This window comes from Callospermophilus lateralis, chromosome 2 (genome assembly GCF_048772815.1).
Source record: "Callospermophilus lateralis isolate mCalLat2 chromosome 2, mCalLat2.hap1, whole genome shotgun sequence".
Lineage (NCBI taxonomy): Eukaryota > Metazoa > Chordata > Mammalia > Rodentia > Sciuridae > Callospermophilus > Callospermophilus lateralis.
In genome coordinates this window covers 61,764,226-61,785,510 of record NC_135306.1, presented here as the reverse complement: position 1 = coordinate 61,785,510, position 21,285 = coordinate 61,764,226, and the positions used below count along the sequence as shown (strand labels likewise).

Genomic DNA, 21,285 nt, shown 5'->3' with positions numbered 1-21,285 from the left:
AGCAGTAATGGAGGAAAAGAAGGGGAAAACTGGAGAGATTTTTTAAGTATTATCAATAGTATGGCATGAGGAACCCAAGAAATCTCCTAAGTTTTGGCCTGGGTATCTGGTTGGAGGTGTTTCTATTCACCTCTTTACATACCTCTAAAAGAATAAAAAAGGAGTGTTAATGGAGATCAAAAGACTACGAACCCTTCTGGAGGAAAAAGAGGTTTCCCCAAGAAGGTAAATCCCAGGACCCATATATTTTGTTCTTTTGTTGCTCCCACATGCTATAGTGGTACTTATAATTTCAACAGTAGGAGCTAAACTGAATCCACTTTAGGAAAACTATTTATGATCCTTTACTTTAGAACACAAATTTTGTATTGTATTTTCCTAAGGAATAATAGCATTGAACACATTTTGATGTGCTTTGTTTGCACATTTGTATACCTTTTTGGTTTAAAATCTTGTTTCCTTTTTAGATTGAACATTTCTATTTACTTTTCTGAATTGTCATTCCCCCTTCCCACCCCCTTTCTTAGACTGTACATAATACCCAAGATTTCAAGACTGGACTTGCAGATTTGGTTAGAGTTGAACAACTGTATTAAATTTTGTGATTAATACTGGCTTTGTTTGCACTGGTGGAGAGATCATCTCAAGAATGTTTCCACAAGGTGGCTCAATATTAGACAATCAAGGTGTTAATTTATTAGCAGTTCATCAAGCAGGGAAAGTTCAAGGTAAGTTGCAAATTTTTTTCCAAGAGCTGAGAGATTTGAAGTCAAATAAGAAGGATTGAATTAACTTGAACATACCTGACATTTTTACAAGGATAATCCAGAACAACTATCAAAAAAAAAAAAAAAAACAGAAAAAAAAAAAAAAAAACAAAATGACACAAAGCACAAAAGCTTCAGCTATCGTAATATGGGAAAATTTGAATATCAAAAAGAATAACACCTGTAATAGATTAAAACATTAACTATATAAGCAAAAGTGATGATTTTCTAATATTAAAAAAGCCACTAATTCATTGATCACCTTTGGAGGTTGCTAAGACCTCAACTCTGAAAATAGCCAAAATTTTATAAGGGAATGTTCTTTTTTATAGAATTCCAACTAAAAAATGCATAAAGAAAGCTAAAATCAGAAAACTGCTGTGCTATAACCCTGAATGAAATAATGAAGCTAGGTAACTGTAAACAATGGATGTTAAAAACAGTAAGTGAAACATTGATTGGGAATGTTTAGAGGGATTACTCTAAAATTACTGATTGATTTTCATATTAGTAAAAAATGGGATTAAACCAGAAGTTTCATGTTCTCTTTTAGCTCTACACCCACACTGTCTATGATCTGTTCTCTGATGCTAAGATTAGCCTCTGAAAACAAAATTCTCCTTTCACAGTTAGGTCTATGTTTAAGTTCCACCAATAGGAACCAATAAAGATTGGAAATGAAAAAAGGGAAAGAAAAGGGATTGATCCTTGTTCTTTCTGTTGTTCTCTAAGTTGTCTCAGCAGTGGCCCTTCTTTTGGGGACAGCAGCTTCCTGCCTCTTGCAGCACTATGAAAACCCCAACTACACCCCCTGTCTCTAGAGGTACCTGCAGTGGCCTTGGTATACCTTTTCCTCAGAGATTTCACCCACAACCCTGGGAAGCCCCTCCTCTGAGCTCAAAAGGGACAGTTTCATTTTATTCCCTCAGCTTTAGGGGTGATAGCAGATCCTGCAGTTACCATCTTTTGCTTACATTTGCATTAGTGTTATTTACTCTTTTTTGCTTTCTCACACTCATATAAATCGAGTCTCCCCTTGAAATAAGTCATGTGGTTTCTGTTTTCCCACTGGACCATGACTCATGTATCAAGAATTAAGTGATGAAATAGGACTAGCACAACCTATGAAGTATTTTTATTTTGTTGAGGTACAATTTATATGTAATAAAATTCACCAATTGCAAGTATATAATTAGATGAATCATGAGTATAAGCATATATAGGTCATTTTCAATTCCATAAAAAGTTCCCTTGGGTTCTTCAGTAGCCAGTCTTCCTTCCCTCCCCTGGCTCCAGGCAACCACTAATTTCTATTGGTACAGCTTTATCTTTTCTAGAATTTCATGTAAATGGAAGCATTCAATATGTGGCTTTTTGTATCTGGCTTTTTTTTTTTTTTTACTTAGCACAAGCTCAGACATTCATCCATGTTGTTGTATGATTGTCCCTTCATATTCATATGTCATGTGAATAAACCACAATTTATTTATGTGCTCAGCAATTAATAGACATTTGGGTTGTCCCCAGTTTTAAGCTGTTATAAATAAATCTCCTATGAACATATGAACAGAACTTTTTGTGTGAAAGTATATTTTCATTTCTCTTGATAAAAACCTAGGAGTAGAATGGCTTAGTCATATGTTAGGTAGGTTTGTAAGAAGCTGCCAAATGCTTCCCAAAGTGGTTGTACTATTTTTCATTTTTCACTCCTACACAGCAATGTAGTAGAGTGCCAATTGCTCTACATCCTTGACAATACTTGATATCCTTGATTTTAATTGGTCTAGGGAGTAAATCGTGGTATCTGATTATGTTTTTCATTTGTATTTTCCTAAGGAATAATAGCATTGAACACATTTTGATGTGCTTTGTTTGCCATTTGTATACCTTTAGGGATGTACATATTTAAATATTTTTTCCCACAAAAATTTAGCTTTTTTGTCCTTTTACTATTGAATTTTAAGAGTTCCAAATATATTCTGGATACAAGTCCTTTAGTGGATATATATTTTCAAATAGTTTTTTCCTTTTCTAGATAAGTCTTTTGAAGATTAAAATGATTTTATTTATAACGTTCAGTTTGTCAGTTTTTTATTACAGGGTTTGTGCTTTTTATGTCCTATTTAAATATCCTTACCCAACTCAAGGTCACAAAGATTTTGTCCAATATTTTCTTCTGTAAGTTTTATGGTTTGGGTTTTGCATTTAGATCTATAATCAATTTCAAGTTGATATCTATTTGTGATGTGAAGTGTGGATTAAGGTTCATTTCATTTTTTTGCTCCTTTTGTTTTGTTACTTTGTACTATACATTCTGTTATTACAAAGGTAATTTAGTGGAAGAATTTTTTTTTTTTTTTTGATATTTGAATCCTCTGAACACAAACAGAACTATACATTAAAAAACAAACAAACAAACAAAAAGGGCTGGGTATGTGGCTCAAGCGGTAGCGCACTCGCCTGGCATGCGTGCCGCCCGGGTTTGAACCTCAGCACCACATACAAACAAAGATGTTGTGTCCGCCGAGATCTAAAAAATAAATATTAAAAAATTCTCTCTCTCTCTCTTTCTCCCTCCCCCACTCTCTCTCTCTCCCACTCTCTCTTTAAAAAAAAAAAAAAAAAAAAAAAAAAAAAAAAACCCTTACTTGGAAAACAGTAAAGTTAAACAACAAAATTTTTTTCCTTTACTATTGGTGGAGACACTGAATTGAACAAAGCCCTTAACTGCCTTGTTCAACTGAATTGGCCCTAATTTGGTTTTCTTTTTAAAAGATTCCAAAGACAAAACACAGTTTAAAACCTAGCTAAGATGAATTTAAACATTTTTTTCCCTAAACTACTGGTTGAGTACCAGTAGTTTAGCACCATTTTCTGTTTACTGTTGCAGGGTTTTCTTTGTCTTTTTCTTTTCTTGCTCTTCTCACTGGTCCAGCTGTATCATTTTCATCATGTTAATTATCACTATCAAATTTTGTTTTTCTTGCCCTGAAACTTTACTTTTCCTTTAGCAGACCCAGGCTGGGCAGCTTTATTTCCTTTTTTTTTTTTCCCCTTAAATCTGTACCTCTTGATTTCCATTTGTTTAGGGGTTCTGTTGGTCTTCTATGATTTTTTTTCAAAGCTGCTTTTCTCACCTCTCTAGTACTTTCCAAGTCACTTCTTTGCTCCTTAATTGTAGATTACCATTGTTAGCATCTTTGGCTTTATCCTGTGCTTCCTTAGTTCATTAGTTTGTTCTTTCTTTCTTTCTTTTTTAAATTAGTTGCTCAAGACCTTAGTTTTTTCTTTAAAGAGAAAAATTCCCTTTTTTGCTTCTCTGACAAAGTCTATCCATTTTATTTCACCATGATGTGAGAAAAGGATGTTCAATTTTCTCTGCAGGTCTGATCATCTAAGTCAATTGAAAATTTCAGCAAGCATCCAATCTTTTCTTCTAGAGATTTCATTTCAGCATCTTCTGCTAAGTATTGTTTTTTTCCTTGCTCTTGTTTAGCTCTTAACTTAGCTTCCACTTTGTTTTGCTTACTTTCTTCATTTTTTTGAAAAGTAATCTTCCTTAAAAACTATTAACAGATCTATGTTTTTGTACTTTTGGCTAGGGATCTCTATAAACTTCTTAGCAGATCAGTGCTATCAACCAGCAAATATTGAGCCCTTAACTGCTTTGTTCAATGTTCTTCTTATCAGAATATTTAGTAATTAACCTTTATCTTTTATCCATTCTTTAAATGTCACCAAGGGTTGTGTCGTTTGGGAAGCCTTTAATATAAACAATTTTTTGCATAATATTTATACTCATCTGTCACAACTGGGAGGGATTTGCTTAGAGATCTTCTGATTTTAGTTTTGTCTTCACTGATTTCCATGAGTTATGCCTTAGATTTGCTTAATGCTTCTACTTTTACATTAAAGTCTGCTCTTTGATGGTTTAATCTCAATTTGATGACAGATTTTTGATCTCCAGAGCAGCAATTTTCAGCCACTGTAACTGTCTTTTAAGATCTAGTACCAAGACTCCACAGGCTCACTAACAAGACAAAATGTCTCCACTTTGCAGCACCACGAGTTGGCTACTCACTCCAAGATTGATTTCTTTTTGCTTATACATTTGCTGTTGTTCCACTTTTTACTCACTGAATTACCATGGATCCTTCCTTGAATATCAGCTAACTCTGTGTGTGTGTGTGTGTGTGTGTGTGTGTGTGTGTGTATGTGTGTGTGTATTTCTATTTCTAAACCTCTATCCTGTTCCAGTAATCTGTCTGTCCTTACTCCAATAGCATACTGCCTTGAGTTCCTCAGCTTTATACTAAATCTAGAACCCAAATGATTTCAACTTTCATTATTTTACTTCTTTTTGAAAATGGCCCTGTTTCTCTGTGCAACTCCTAGAAGAAAACATAGTGTCAGCACTGCAACATATAAGCACAGGAAATGACTTTTTCAATGGGACAACTAAAACCTAGGAAATAATGGCAAAAGTTAATAAATGGAATGACATCAAATCAAAAAGTTTTTGTACAGCAAAGGAAACAAGAAATGAAAAGAGAACCTGCAGAATGGAAGAAAATCTTTTCTAGCTACTCTTCTGACAAAAGATTAATATCTAGAATTTATAAGGAACTCCAAAAACTTATTTTTAAATTTATTTATTTACTCTAATTTGTTATACATGACAGCAGAATGCATTTCAATTCTTAGTACATATAAAGCACAAATTTTCATGTCTCTGGTTGTTCACAAAGTAGAGTCACAGCATTTGTATATTCATACATATACTTAGGATAATGATGTTTATCTCATTCCACCATCTTTCCTACCCCCATGTTCCTTCCCTTCCTCTCCCTCTACTTTGCCCTATGTAAAGTTCTCCATTCCTCCCATGCTCCACCCCCCACCCCACCCCCCCACCCCCATTATGGATCAGCATCCACATATCAGGCAAAATATTTGGCCTTTGGTTTTTTGGGATTGGCTTACTTCACTTAGCATAATGTTCTCCAACTCCATCCATTTACCTGCAAATGCCGTGATTTTATTCTCATTTAATGCTGAGTAATATTCCATTGTGTATATATACCACAGTTTCTTTAAACATTCATCTACTGAAGACTGTCTAGGTTGGTTCCACAATTTAGCTCTTGTAAATTGTGCTGCTGTAAATATTGATGTGGCTGTATCACTGCAGTATACTATTTTTAAAGTCCTTTGGGTATAAACCAGGGAGTGGGATAGCTGGGTCAAATGGTAGTTCTATTCCAAGTTTCCAAGGAATGTCCATACTGCTTTTCATATTAGCTGCACCAATTTTGCAGTCCCACCAGCAATGTATGACTGATTATGCCTTTTCCCCCACATCCTCGCCAACACTTATTGTTTGTATTCTTAATAGCTGCCATTCTGACTGGAATGAGATGAAATCTTAGAGTAGTTTTGATTTGCATTTCTCTAATCACTAGAGAGAGATGTTGAATGTTCTTTTAGATATTTGTTGATTGTATATCATATTCTGAGAAGTGTCTGTTCAGTTCCTTGGCCCATTTATGGTTATTTGTTTTTTTGGGGTTATTTGGTTTTTTGGTCTTAAGTTTTTTGAGTTCTTTATATATCCTAGAGATTAGTGCATGTGGTAAAAAATTTTCTTCCATTCTGTAGGCTCTCTATTCACCTCACTGATCGTTTCTTTTGCTGAGAATAAGCTTTTCAGTTTGAATCAATCCCTTTATTGATTCTTGATTTTATTTCTTGTGCTATAGGAGAAATAAAATTATTATTCTATTTCTTATTAAGGAAGTCGGGGCTTAATCTGTCAAGATGAAGATTTTGGCCTACTTTTTCTTCTGTTAGGCTCAGGTGCATGGTGAGAGATAGGGGCTTACTTTCATTTTGCTGCATAAGGATTTCCAGTTTTCCCAGCACCATTTATTAAAGAGGCCATCTTTTCTCCAATATATGTTTTTGGCACTTTTGTCTAGTAGGAGATAACTGTATTTATGTGGGTTTGACTCTGTGTCTTCTATTCTGTACCATTGGTCTACAAGTCTGTTTTGGTGCCACTACCATCCCATTTTTGTTACTATTGCTCTGTAGTATAGTTTAAGGTCTGGTATAGTGATGCTACCTGTTTTACTCTTTTTGCTAAAGATTGCTTTAGCTATTCTGGATCTCTTATTTTTCCAGATGAATTTCATGATTGCTTTTACTATTTCTACGAGGAATGTCATTGGGATTTTGATTGGGATTGCATTAAATCTGTATAGTGCTTTTGGTAGTATAGTCATTTTGACAATATTAATTCTGCCTATCCAAGAATAAGAAAGATCTTTCCATCGTCTAAGGTCTTCTTTAATTTCTTTCTTTAGTGTTCTGTAGTTTTTGTTGTAGAGGTCTTTCACCTCTTTCGTTAGGTTGATTCCCCAATTTTTTTTTTTTTTTGAGGCTATTGTAAACAGGGTGGTTTTCCTAATTTCTCTTTCAGAGGATTTTTCACTGATGTACAGAAATGCCTTTGATTTTGGTGTGTTGATTTTATATACTGCTACTTTGCTGAATTCACTTATTAGTTCTAGAAGTTTTTTGGTAGAATTTTTTGGATCCTCTAGGTATAGAATCATATTGTTGGCAAATAGTGATAGTTTAGTTCTTCTTTTCCTATCCATATCCCTTTAATTTCTTTCATCTAATTGCTCTGGCTAGAGTTTCAAGAACTATGTTAAATAGAAGTGGTGAATTGGGCATCCCTGTCTTGTTCCAGTTTTTAGAGAGAATGCTTTCAATTTTTTTCCATTTAGAATGATGTTGGCCTGAGCCTTAGTATAGATAACTTTTACAATGTTGAGATATGTTCCAGTTATCCCTAATTTTTCTAGTATTTTGAACATTAAGGCGTGCTGTAGTTTGTCGAACTGTTTTTTTGCATCTATTATGATGATCATATGATTCTTATCTTTAAGTCTATAGATGTGATGAATTACATATACTGTTTCTGTATATTGAGCCAACCTTGTATCCCCAGGATGAACCCTACTTGATTGTGGTGTACTATCTTTTTAATATGTTTTTGTATTCATATTCAATTTGCCAGGATTTCATTGAGAATTTTTGCATCTATGTTCATTAGAGATATTGGTCTGAAGTTTTCTTTCTTTGATGTGGTCTTTGCCTGGTTTTGGGATCAGGGTGATATTGGCCTCATAGAATGAGTTTGAAAGTGTTCCCTCTTTTTCTATTTCATGAATTAATTTGAGGAGTATTGATATTAGCTCTTCTTTGAAGATCTTGTAGAACTGTGTATCTGTCTGGTCCTGGGCTTTTCTTGATTGGTAGGTTTCTGATGACATATTCTATTTCATTACTTGAAACTGATCTGATTAACTTGTGTATATCATCCTGATTCAGTTTGGACAAATCATGTGACTCAAGAAATTTGTCAATGCCTTCAATATTTTCTATTTTATTGGACTATAAATTTTCAAAATAGTTTCTAATTATCTTCTGTATTTCTGTAGTGTCTGTCCTGATATTTCCTTTTCCATCATGGATGTTAGTAATTTGAGGAAATCAAATACAAAAACATATCAATATCTCTCTCCTTCTCTTAATTAGTATGGCTAAGGGTTTATCAATTTTATTTATTTTTTTTCAAAGAACCAACTTTTTGTTTTCTCAATTTTTTCAGTTGTTTCTTTTTTTCCAATTTCATTAATTTTACTCTGATTTTAATTATTTCTTATCTTCTGCTGCTTTTGGTGTTGATTTGTTCTTTTTTTCTAGGGCTTGGAGATATAATGTTAGGTCATTTATTTGTTGACTTTTTTCTTTTTTTAAGGAATGAATTCAATGCAATGAACTTTCTTCTTTTTCAGTAGCATATTATTTAGTCTACAGGTGTTGGAGTAGCTTCTATTTTTATTTTATCATTGATTTCTAATTTTATTCCATTTTGATCTGATAGAATGCAGGGTAGTATCTCTACTTTTTTGTATTTGCTAAGAAAGAGTTGCTTTGTGGCATAATATATGGTCTATTTTAGAGAAGGATCCATGTGCTGCTGAGAAGAAAGTGTATTCACTCATTGATGGATGAAATATTCTATGTATGTCAGTAAAGTCTAAGTTATTGATTGTATTATTGAGTTCTATAGTTTCTTTGTTTAGCTTTTGTTTGGAAGATCTATCCAGTGGTGAAAGAGGTATGTTAAAGTCACCCAGAATTATTGTGTTGATCTGTATGGCTCTTGAACTTGAGTTTGTTTGATGAATGTAGATGTTCCATTGTTTGGGTCATATATATTTACACTTGTTATGTCTTGTTGATGTATGTTTCCCTTAAGCAGTATGAAATGTCCTTCTTTATTCTTTTTAATTAACTTTGGATTGAAGTCTACTTTATTTGATATGAGAATGGAAACCCCTGCATGTTTCCACAGTCCATGTGAGTGGTATGTTTTCTTCCCAACCTTTCACCTTCAGTTTGTGGATGTCTTTTCCTATGAGATGAATCTCTTGAAGGCAGCATATTGTTGGATCTTTTGGTTTTTAAATCCAGTTTTCCAGTCTATGTCTTTTGCCTGGTGAGTTTAGGCCATTCACATTCAGGAAAATTATTGAGACATGATTTGTATTCCTTGTCATTTTTGTTTATTTTTGGTATTTAACTTGACTTGTTTTCTCTTTTGATTCCTTTTTCCTTTAGTGTAATACCTCCCTTTGCTGATTTTTATTATTGTTTTTCATTTTCTCCTCATGGAATATTTTGCTGAGGATGTTCTATAATACAGGCTTTCTGGTTGTAAATTCTTTTAACTTTTGTTTATTATGGAAGGTCTTTATTTCATTATCAAATATAAAGCTTAATTTTGCTGGACATAAGAATCTTGGTTGGCATCCATTTTCTTTCAGTGTTGGGTATATGTTGTTCCAGGATCGCCTGGCTTTGAGGGTCTGGGTTGAAAAATCTACTGAGATCTTAATTGGTTTCCCCCTATATGTTATCTGATTCCTTTCTCTTATGGCTTTTAAAATTCTTATTCTGTATGCTAGGCATTTTCATTATAATGTGTCTTGGTGTAGATATGTTGTAAATTTGTATATTTGGTGTCCTGTAAGCCTCTTGTATTTGATTTTCCAATTCATTCTTCATGGTTGGGAAATTTTCAGATATTTTTCATTGAAGATATTGTGCATTCCTTTGGTTTGAATCTCTAGGCCTTCCTCTATCCCAATAAATCTTAGATTTGGTCTTTTGATGTTATCCCATAATTCTTGGATATTCGGTTCATGATTTCTTACCATTTTCACTGTGTGGTCAACTTTATTTTAAAGATTGTATATTTTGTCTTCATTATCTGACGTTCTGTCTTCCAAGTGATCTAGTCTGTTGGTGATGTTCTCTATTAATTTTTTTTTACTGTTTCCTTCATTTCTGGATTTCTGATTTTTTTTCCCAGAATCTCTATTACCTTCTTGAAGTAGTCTTTTGCTACCTGTATTTGCTTCCTTATTTCTTTCTTGTTGTGATCAGTGGTTGCCTGTATTTGCTCTCTTATCTCTTTGTTGGAATGATCAATTTTTGCCTGTATTTGCTCATTTATATTGTTCTTTAATTCATAGATCATTTTAATTATGTACATTCTGAACTCCTTCTCTGAAATTTTATCAACTGCACTGTCCATAAATTCTATTACTGTATTATCTCAGTTTGTTTGGAGCACTTTCCTCCCTTGATTTTCCTGTTGTCTATGTGTCTTCATTTCTTGCAGTGCAGATCTGAGGTATTACAGTTTCTACTCTATAATCTTATAGTGTCCCTGCCGATTACCTGTACCTCACCTTGTTGTTGGGCTTCTAGACCCCAGCTGGTGTCCCACAATAAATGCTCCTGCAACTAAAGGTAGTGGTAGCAATAGCAGAATTAACTCAAGATAGCAATGGGGGTGTCCCAACATAGATGCAACCACTTTCAGAGATGGGGCTGAAAGGGTGGGCATTTCAATGGCTTTGGACTGACTATTCTGAGATGCAGCTGCCTTCAGGCCCTATCTGTGTCCCAAGATGGAGGCTACTGTATGGGGAGGGCTATGGTAATGGCTACGGGGTCCAAAGATGGAGGTGGGGTGGGCAGGGTTCTGTGTGGGTCTGCTGGTGGGTGGGTGGGTGTGGTCTGGGGCCGGAGCCTAGGTTCCAGCCAGTTTCCTGGGCAGTCCTGGAGAGTGTGGCTCATGGTTAAGCACCTATGGGTTTAATCCCTGGTTTAAAAAAAAAATAGGCATGGAACTGCCATATGACCCAGCTATACCACTCCTTGGAATTTATCCTAAAGAATTAAAGTCATCATACTATAGCAATATATGCATACCCATGTTTACAGTAGCACAATTAACAATAGCCACACTATGGAAGCAGTCTAGGTGTCTATCAACATATGAATGGATAAAAAGAATGTGGTAAGTGTATATACATATACATACATACATACACACACAATGGAGTTTTCTTCAGCATAAAGTAAAATGAAATTATGTCATTTGCAGGAAAATGGATGGAACTTGAGGACAGTACGTTAAGCAAAATATATATGACTCTCATATATGGGAGCTAGCAAGGGAAAAGGAAAAGAAAACTGGACAACCCATGAAAATCAAATGGAGATCAGCAGAATAAAGGAAAGGGACCAGTGGGAGGGAAGAGGAAAGGGAAAGGAGAAATACTGGGGAATTATATTTGTCAAATTATAGTTATATTACATGCATATACAAATATGTAACAATGAATCCCACCATTGTGTACCACTATAATGCACCAATAAAAAAAAATGTGGGAAAAAATAAAATTGCCCAGTTTCTCATCCAAAAAGGGAAGGACGTTTGTTATAGAAGTAAAGACATGAGAGGCATAAAATTTGTATCCCTCATGTCATTCCCATTGAAATGTAAACTTGGAAAATGTCTACTAAAGATATTCATTGTTCATTTTTATTCATTCTAATAATGCCTCTTTTTGTTATTATCTCATCTCAAAAAAGTTTCTAACTTTGATTTTAAAAATGGGAAACATCTGTAACCTAATATATTAACTCAACTGTTTATTTTCTAGCTTTATTATGAAGAATAATTATTAAATAAAATACCCCATAATCACTGAATACTATAATTCTTAGAAAGTGCTTTCTAGATTGAAAGAAATTTAACATAGTTTGAACTAGTCAAAAGTCCATAAAGTTTGTGAAATTTGTCTATAGTAACTTTTTACAATCTATACTGTGTGTTGGAAAATTAAATACTAAGTTAGGTAAAACTAAAAACAAATTTCCTCTCTTCAATGTAAACATATTGATTCAGAATAGTATATCAACTTTTCCACCATATCTAGATCTTTCTCAAAAACTAGGTGAAGAGAAAGATATTCCTAACATTTGAGGCTGCAACTAGAAGCAGCATGTGTTTTACTTAAAACTGCTTTGTGAATACAATGTTCCAATTGCTGAATTTTCAAGTTTTTTTCATATGGAATTATTTTCTAAGTCTTCCACTTCATTCATTTGTTCAGCAAGTATTAAGTACCCACTATGTGCTAGGCACTTTCCTAGGGCATTGGGGATGGCAGGCTGAGTAAAACAGACAAGAAGGCCTAGTCTCATAAAGTTTACAATCTAGTCTGGAACTCCTTAGCTCATGTCAGGAAGACCAATCATATTTAACTAGTGGTATTGTGTATTTCCCAGTATATTATCTCTTATCCCCATGTGTATGGGAAGAACAGTAGTAAAACACTGTTATTGTCTTTAGGAATTGCATGGCTATATGTCTGAGATGATAGATATGTCAATTACTCCTATCTGATCACTACACATTGTATGCTTGTATTGAACTGACTGCCACAGTACCAAAAGGATTGGGGAGAGGTTCATGAAAATTGAAGGGCGATCAGTAGGGAAGAGGAAATGGACAAGAGGGAGAGAAAAGGGGGGGAAAGGGCAAATACCAGGGAATGAATTTGGCCAAATTATATTGTTATATCATGTGCATGTATGAATAAGTAACAATTAATTCCTCCATCATGTCTAATTATAATGTACCAGAAAAATATAAAAAATTGCCACACTGCATTCATAAATATATAAAATTACTATGTGTCATTTAAAAATATATTAAAAGGAGAATGGCATGACAATCATTCTGAATTTCCAGAGTTGAATAAGAATATAATAAATTGGAAGGAACAAAAAACTCCCTATGTGAGTACTCAGCTGAAATCTTCTCCAGATGGTTAAGATATTTATATACAATGTGAAGCTATTTATTGACTTAATTCTCATACTAAATGAAGATAGGGATAAATTTTAAACATTTTTTAAAAACCTTAGATTAAATACCTGTCTCAGAAGAAAGTTATAGTAGTGATGGAGGATATCAACCACCCAGATGTTTAATGTTCACTTTGTTCCCCTAAAATGAGAATGTTTTGGTGCCTACTTACCAGGGATAGAAAGTGCTTAGTACAAGCAATGGCCAGGGGTAGGGGTGGTGCAAAATGAGAAACCCACTCTAACCAATGAAAAATTATATAGCCACAAATTTTAAAAAGACACTCAGGAAAATTATAATAAAGAAGATATATTAAACTACAATATAAAGATAAAGCATCTTTTTGTAATGATAATAATGTTAGGTTTCAAAATTAAAATATATCTGATTGAATAGAACTACTGTTTGAACAATTTCTTGTGTGACAGACAAAATATAAATTACAAAAAGAATCTATCCAATTGAGTAGTATACTTGGTGAAAACATCTTCTAAGATGCCAAGACATTTTTTTCTGCATCTTCAGCTGCTATAGGAAATAATTCTGACTTTCTAGGTAAGTTCAAGAAGTTCTATCTCCAGCAAGAAGTAATAAAAATGATGAGATAATAACAAATATCCACTGAATTAGAATTCCTATTAGTGTAAAACTCGCATTAGTGTATTGATCTGTTTTGCAGTCATTATATCATGTGTTGATTTATTATTATGATTTTACTTTTAAAATATTGGTAAAGAGACCAGGTGTGTGGTAGTGCAACCCTGTAATCTCAGTTTCTTGGGAGGCTGATGCATGAGGATTGAAGGTTCAAGGTCAGCCTGGGTGACATAGTGAGATGCTGTCTCAAAAAAAATAAAAAAAGACTCAAAATGTAGCTCAGCAGTAGAGCACCTCTGGGTTCAAACCCCAGTACTGCCCCCCCCCAAAAAAAGATTGATGAAAATCTGATGTATTAGAATTATGGAGAGCATAACTGGTAAAACTTAGAACATAGTAACCAGCTGTCCTGTTTTACCCAGAATCAAGGTTTCTTGAAATGGAAGACTGTCAGTCCTGGGACAGTCCCAGGTAAAGAGGAACAGTTGATTCCTGCAAATTTCAATTAGTTTTTTTTTAAAAAAAATATGGTTTGTAAAAAGATATTAATTATAGAGAGATCCAAGATGGTGTGAAACCAATAGAGCAGACAGGTAGCTTCTCTACAAAGTGGGTGAACAAAACAAAAAGGAAGGGGGACTTTACTGGAACTTAAAACTGGTCACCCAAAGCAGACCAGGTACATACATAGGAGGTTGGATATAATAAAATAAGGAAAAAATCCCCAATAGCACAGCCACTGCCAGAGCCAGGCCAGAAACCCTAGCCAGAGGGGGTCCCTCCATGAGCATAGTAGAGGGATAGGGAATTAAAGGAATCCACATTCTGGGGAGGCCTGAGGCGTGTCTTGGTACTGAGTGTTTAGATACTAAGGATATTGCCCAAAAACCTGAAGGACTTACTGCAAGATTTCCATGTGGTGTGGGGAAAGAAGCCACCATCTCCCCAGGCAGCATTGGAGGACAAAGGAAGGAATCATTTTGCAGCTTTGGGTGGGTGGGTTGGGGGCACGGTAATGGAGAAAGCAGATTCCTGGCAAAATCGAGTTTGGCCTGAAATACTGGCCCAGTAAACAGATGCTGCACGACACAGTATGTACTTAAGTGACCAGAAGAAAATCACATGTGGGAAGAGATTTATACAGGGGACAACTGGTCCTGGAAACCACCCAGCTCTTCCCATACCCTGCTGGGAGAGATGTTTCTGACTGGGAACTTGAAAAGGTGGAGGTGGGAGAAATTGTTTGGAGATTGAACCAGAGGCCAGTCAGAAACATCTCTCCCAATAGGTCCTGCAAGTAGACTGGAGTGGGAAGGGAGATACCTGGCGTAGAATCTTATAGCGTGGACCAGCAAGTACTGGCTGCTGAAACTGTGCTAATTCAAATCTCCAGACCAATTAGCATTCAGCTAAGAGCCTGGAGCCTGCCTAAACCTAAACTCTGCCTCCAGGAAACTCCAACTACAGGATTACCTCTCTCACTCCAGTAATCCATAAGATGGAGTATCGCCCTCCAGAAGACCCCACCTGAAACTGCTAAGAGAAGCTGAGAATATTTTGAACTCCACTAGAAAGAATGCTTCAACTTTTAATCAAGATTTTTTTTCTTTTCTTTTTTAAAATTCTTTTTCACTGTATAATTGTCACCTTAATGGTACATGGACATTTATACATTTTCGTATTTTTTTCCTTCTTATCTCTAGGATTTTTGAAGGCACTTATTTTACATGGATTAGTTTGTGTGTGTGTGTGTGTGTGTGAAGTAGGATGTTTGATTAGTATATTTTAGTTTTGTTTTCTTTTATTTTTTTCTGATGGGATATATTTTTATTAATTTTTTATTTGTTTTACTTAGTTTTACATGACAGTAGAATGCATTTATGCACTTTGATATATCATACATAGATGGGATATAATTTCTCATTTTTCTGAGTATACATGTTATAGAATCATATTGATCATGCAGTCATACACACACACACACACACACACACACACACACATAGTAATAATGTCTGTTTCATTCATCTTTTCTATCCCCTTATCCCCTTCCCTCCTCTCTCTTTACTTCCCTCTACCTAATCTAAGGTAATGCTATTCTCTAGTGGCCCCTGCCTTATTGTTAATTAGCATCTGCATATTAGAGAAAACATTCGACCTTTGTTTTTTTGGCATTGGCTTATTTTGCTTAGCATGATATTCTCCAACTCCATCAATTTACTGGCAAATGCCATAATTTCTATCTTTAAAGCTGAGTAATATTCCATTGAGTATATATACTACATTTTCTTTACCCATTCATCTATTGAAGGACACCTTGGTTGGTTCCATAGTTTAACTATTGTGAATTGAGCTGTTATAAACATTGATGTGGCTGTATTACTGTAATATGTTGATTTTAAGTCCTTTGGGTATAAACTGAGGAGTGGGATAGCTGGGTCAAATGGTAGCTCCATTCCAACTTTTCTGAGGCTTTTCATACTGGTTGTACCAATTTGCAGTCCCACTAGCAATTCATGAATGTACCTTTTCCCCCACATCCTTGCTAACATTTATTGTTGCCTATATTCTTTTTTTAATATTTATTTTTTAGTTGTAATTGGACACACTATCTTTATTTTATTTATTTATTTTTATGTGGTGCTGAGGATCAAACCCAGGGCCTCACACATGCTAAGTGAGTGTTCTATTGCTGAACCACAACCCCAGCCCCTTGCCTATATTCTTGATGATTGCCATTCTGACAGAAGTGAGATGAAATCTTGATGTTGAACGCTTTTTCATATATTTGTTGATTGATTGTATTTCTTCTTCTGTGAAGTGTCTGTTCAGTTCTTTAGCCCGTTTATTGATTGGGTTATTTATTTTTTTGGTGTTAAGTTTTTTGAGTTCTTTATATATCCTAGAGATTAATGCTTTATCAGAGGGGCATGTGGTAAAGATTTTCTCCCAATCTGTAGGCTCTCTCCTCACATTATTGATTGTTTCCTTTGCTGAGAAGAAGCTATACTATAGAGCTATAGTAACAGAAACAAACTTATAGACCAATAGTACAGAATAGAGGACACAGAGACAAACCCACATAAATGTGGTTATATCATACTAGACAAAGGTGCCATAAACATTCACTGGAGAAAAGATAGTTTCTTCAACAAATGGTGATGGCAGAACTGGAAATCCATATGTACCAAAATGAAATTAAACCTCTATCTCTCACCCTGCACAAAAATCAACTCAAAATAGATCAAAGACTTAGGCACTAGAACTGAGACCCTGTGCCTAATAGAAGAAAAAACAGGCCCAAATCTTCACCATATCAGCCTAGGTATGTCAGCCTAGGATCTGAATTCCTTAACAAGACTCCTAAAGTGCAAAAAAATAAAATCAAGAATCAATAAATGTGATGTATCATTTTATTTTTATTTTTAATTAAAAAAACTTTTACTTTATATATTTTTTCTCCTACCTGTTTCCCTTGATTCTCTCTTCTGCTAACAGTCAATCTCTATTATTCTCTTTCACTCTTCCTTTAATCTTTTACTTCTGTCTTCTCTCCTCTTCCTTCATAATCTTCACATCCTATATCACTTTCTCCCTGTCCACTGTTTGAAAATGCAAATCCAGGGTTAGGTTTGTAGCTCAGTGGTAGAGCATTCCCATAGAACTTGTGAGGTACTGGGTATGATCCTCAGTACCCCATAACAATAAATAAATAAAATGTACTGTGTCCATTTAAACTAAAAAAAGATTATTTTAAAAAAGAAAATGCAAATCCATTTGCAAACTTGCTGATTTATTACAGGCAATAACCGATCCTATCATTTCTGTTTATTATGATAATTAACATTGTAGAAATCATAGTAGGAACCATTTGATTTAATGCTGTAAATTGTTTGCATTGGTCATTTTTTAAATTTGTCTACCCCTAAACAGTGAGGAACTGGAAAACTTCTGGGATACTATAAATCCACAGGGTAGAAACTCTACTGTCTCACATCTATACTGGAAGATGGGTAGAAACATAAACAATATGAAAAATAAGAGAAAGGATTGCCCCAAGCAAGCCAAGATACTCCAATAACAGAATCCATCAACTCCACAGTAGAAGAAATGTCAGAGAAGGAGTTTAAGATATATATAGTTAAATTGATCTGTGAAGTAAAGGGTGATTTAAGAGATACCTGTAAGCAAATACAGGAGCAAAAGATCACTTCAATAAAGAGATAGAGATTCTGGGGGGAAAAAACAGGCAGAAATCCTCAAAATGAAGGGCACAGTAAACCAAATTAAAAATTCAATAAAGCATCACCAACAGACTGGACCACTTGAAAGACAGAACCTCAGGCAATGAAAACAAAATATACAATCTTGAAAATAGAGTTGAACATGGAGAGAAGGTGTTAAGAATAGAACTTCCAAGAAATATGGGATAACATGAAAAGGCCAAATTTTGGGCTGGGGATGTGGCTCAAGTGGTAGCGCGCTTGCCTGGAATGCGTGCGGCCCAGGTTCGATCCTCAGCACCACATACAAACAAAGATGTTGTGTCTGCCAAGAACTAAAAAAAATAAATATTAAGGAAAAAAAAAAAGAAAAGGCCAAATTTAAGATTTATCAGGATAGATAAAGGCATGGAGATACAAACCAAAGGAATACACAATCTTTTCAATGAAATAATACATAAAATTTCCCAAATCTAAAGAATGAAATGGAAAATCAAATACAAGGGGCTTATAGGACCCCGAAAGTGCAAAATTGCAACAGACCCACATCAAGGCACATTATAATGAAAATGCCTATCATATAGAATAAGGATAGAATTTTAAAGGCCGTGAGGGAAAAACATCAGATCACATATAGGGGGAAACCAATATGGATCTCAGCTAATTTCTCAGCCTAGATCCTCAAACCCAGGAGGTCTGCAAATGACATATACCAAGCTCTGAAAGAAAATGGATGCCAAACAAGAATCTTATATCCAGCAGAATTAAACTTCAGATTTGAAGATGAAATAAAAACCTTCCATGATAAACAAATATTAAAAGAATTTGCAACAGAAAGCCTATACTTCAGAAATTCTCAACAAAATGTTCTGTGAAGATGAAATGTGAAAAAAAGTGAAAACCCACAAAGAGAGGAACTACACTAAGTGAATAATAGTCAATCAAAGAGAAACTAATTAAAATTAAAAACTAGAAATAAACCAAAATGACTGGGAACACAGATCATATCTCAATAATAACCCTGAATGTTAATGGCCTAAACTAATCAATCAAAAGTCATAGATTGGCAGATAGGATTTTTTTAAAAAAAAACCCAACAATATGCTGACTCCAAGTGACTCTCCTCATAGGCAAAGACATTCACAGACTGAAGGTGAAAAGTTGGGAAAAACCATCACTCACATGGATTGCATAAACAAGCAGGGGTTTCTATCCTCATATTTGATGAAGTGGACTTCAAGCCAAAGTTAACCACTAGGGATAAAGAAGAACATTTTATACTGCTTAAGGGAATAATATACATCAAAAAGACAGAACAATCTTAAATATTTATGCCCTAAACATCTACATAGCATCCACGTACATCAAACAAACCCTTCTCAATTTCAAGAATCACATAGACCACAACACAATAATACTGGGTTAGAACACTTTTATTCATATATATGAATACAAATGTGAATATATATGTAAAAATACACATGAAAATATTTAAATGGATATGGATATTTACACTTTTTGGTAAGATATAGGATATGATTATGTAACTGAATATATATGAAAATTTATGGGTAGGATTTGGGTTGCCATAAGGGTGTGTGTGTGTATATATATATATATATATATATATATAAATGTATATAAACATATACAGAATATATATGTGAAAATATATATGGATATTCAGTAATATAATTTTTGTTTAAAAGGCTCATGATTATTGATAGGGTTAGGTTTAGTTCTGAGTTACAGCTTTGGTTTAGGAGATGGGTTGCCTTTGGAACATATATATCAATATATATGAATATAAATATGAATATAGAGGTAATATCATATACCAAAATTTATATATATATACTTTAATCTATGGATTTTTTAAGGTAAGCAATATTGTTATGTGTGAAATCTGGGTAAAACCTATGAAAATGAGCTTATATATAAAATATCTTTGGGTTTTTATGTGAATTTATGAACCTATATCCCCAAATACATAGGTACATTCATGTAAAATGTTATGGTTTATATGAATAGAGGTTTCTCAGAGGTGTATTGGTAGGTATAGGACTTTTATAGAAAAAATAGGGTTAGTTTAGGGATTGAACATTTTTATGTATATATAGAAATACAAATATGAATATATATGTAAAAACATACATGTTTAAATGGATATAAATTTGTATATACTTATTTTTCTTTTGAGATAGATGTTTACAGTTTGTTTTAATAATAGTTTATAATTATGTAAATTAAAATGTATGAGTAGAAATTTGGTTGCTGTTAGGGTATATTCATATATATATATAAATGTATGTAAACATATGTAGGAATATATATGTGAAAATACATATGGATTTTCAGTCTAAAAATAAAAAATTTTAAAAAGATATTTATTATAAAGGCAAAATTTACATCCAAGAATCTTTAATAAGGAATGCTATATATTGCATTATACCAAGATGCATATAATATTTATTTTGCTCTCTGGTTTCTGTTGGCTTAACCTAAGAGAGATATCAGAGAGCTAGTGTATTTATTCCCCATCTCTTCATCTTGATGCAATTTGGTTACTGGCAGAATTCTATGGTCATATTTCTTATAAGGGAGCCTCACTTCCATACTGTAAACTCTCATATGCTAGTTTTTCCCCATATCCCTTTTAGACCTAAAGGTGGTAAATGCATATAATTGCTACTAGACCCTATACCTCATTATTTTCTTTTAACTTTGCCTACATCTCTGTAAATTATTCCTTCAGTACACTCTTTTTGGTAACACTCTCTAAATATGCTTTTTGTTTCCTGCCAGGATCCTGACATGAATAGATAGATTTAATAAATTTTTATAAGGGAATAAACCCTAGAAATTAATTAAACCAAGAGTTAGAAAGGTAGTTTAATAAAAAAAAAAGTTTCTCTAAAAATAAATTTTTAAAACCTTACATTTAAAACCATTATAAATCATAGAGAAACATTAGAGCACATTAGAGTGTGGTCCCCTAACCACCTGAAATAATTTCCATATTACCATACAAGTTAAAACAATATCAATGAAATGCCCTTCAGGATTTTATAGAATCTGATGACACAGTAATAGAGAAATTGTTTTGAAAAATAAAAGGTCAGATACTAAAAAAGGTTAATATGTTTAATCTTTGTACTAGAGTATCAATATCAGATATTGTTTTACAAAATATAAATAATAAAAATTGGCATTAAATTAAACCCACAGAGAATGGAATAGCTTAAAAACAAATTCCAACTATTATAAGAATTTGGTGTGTGCAAGTCAAAAGCAACATAACAACAGGGCTCAACATGAAGGATTTAGATGAGTTGGAAATCTGAGATATGTCATCTGTCAACTGGATTCTATCAGGTGACAGGTTTCCTGT

At 34.0% G+C, this 21,285-nt stretch overlaps 1 pseudogene; it reads right to left on the bottom strand.

Annotated features, from left to right (window-relative positions):
• Positions 1–3,721: 3,721 nt before the first annotated feature.
• Positions 3,722–10,991, bottom strand: LOC143392080 (lupus La protein pseudogene; annotated as a pseudogene).
• Positions 10,992–21,285: the final 10,294 nt, after the last annotated feature.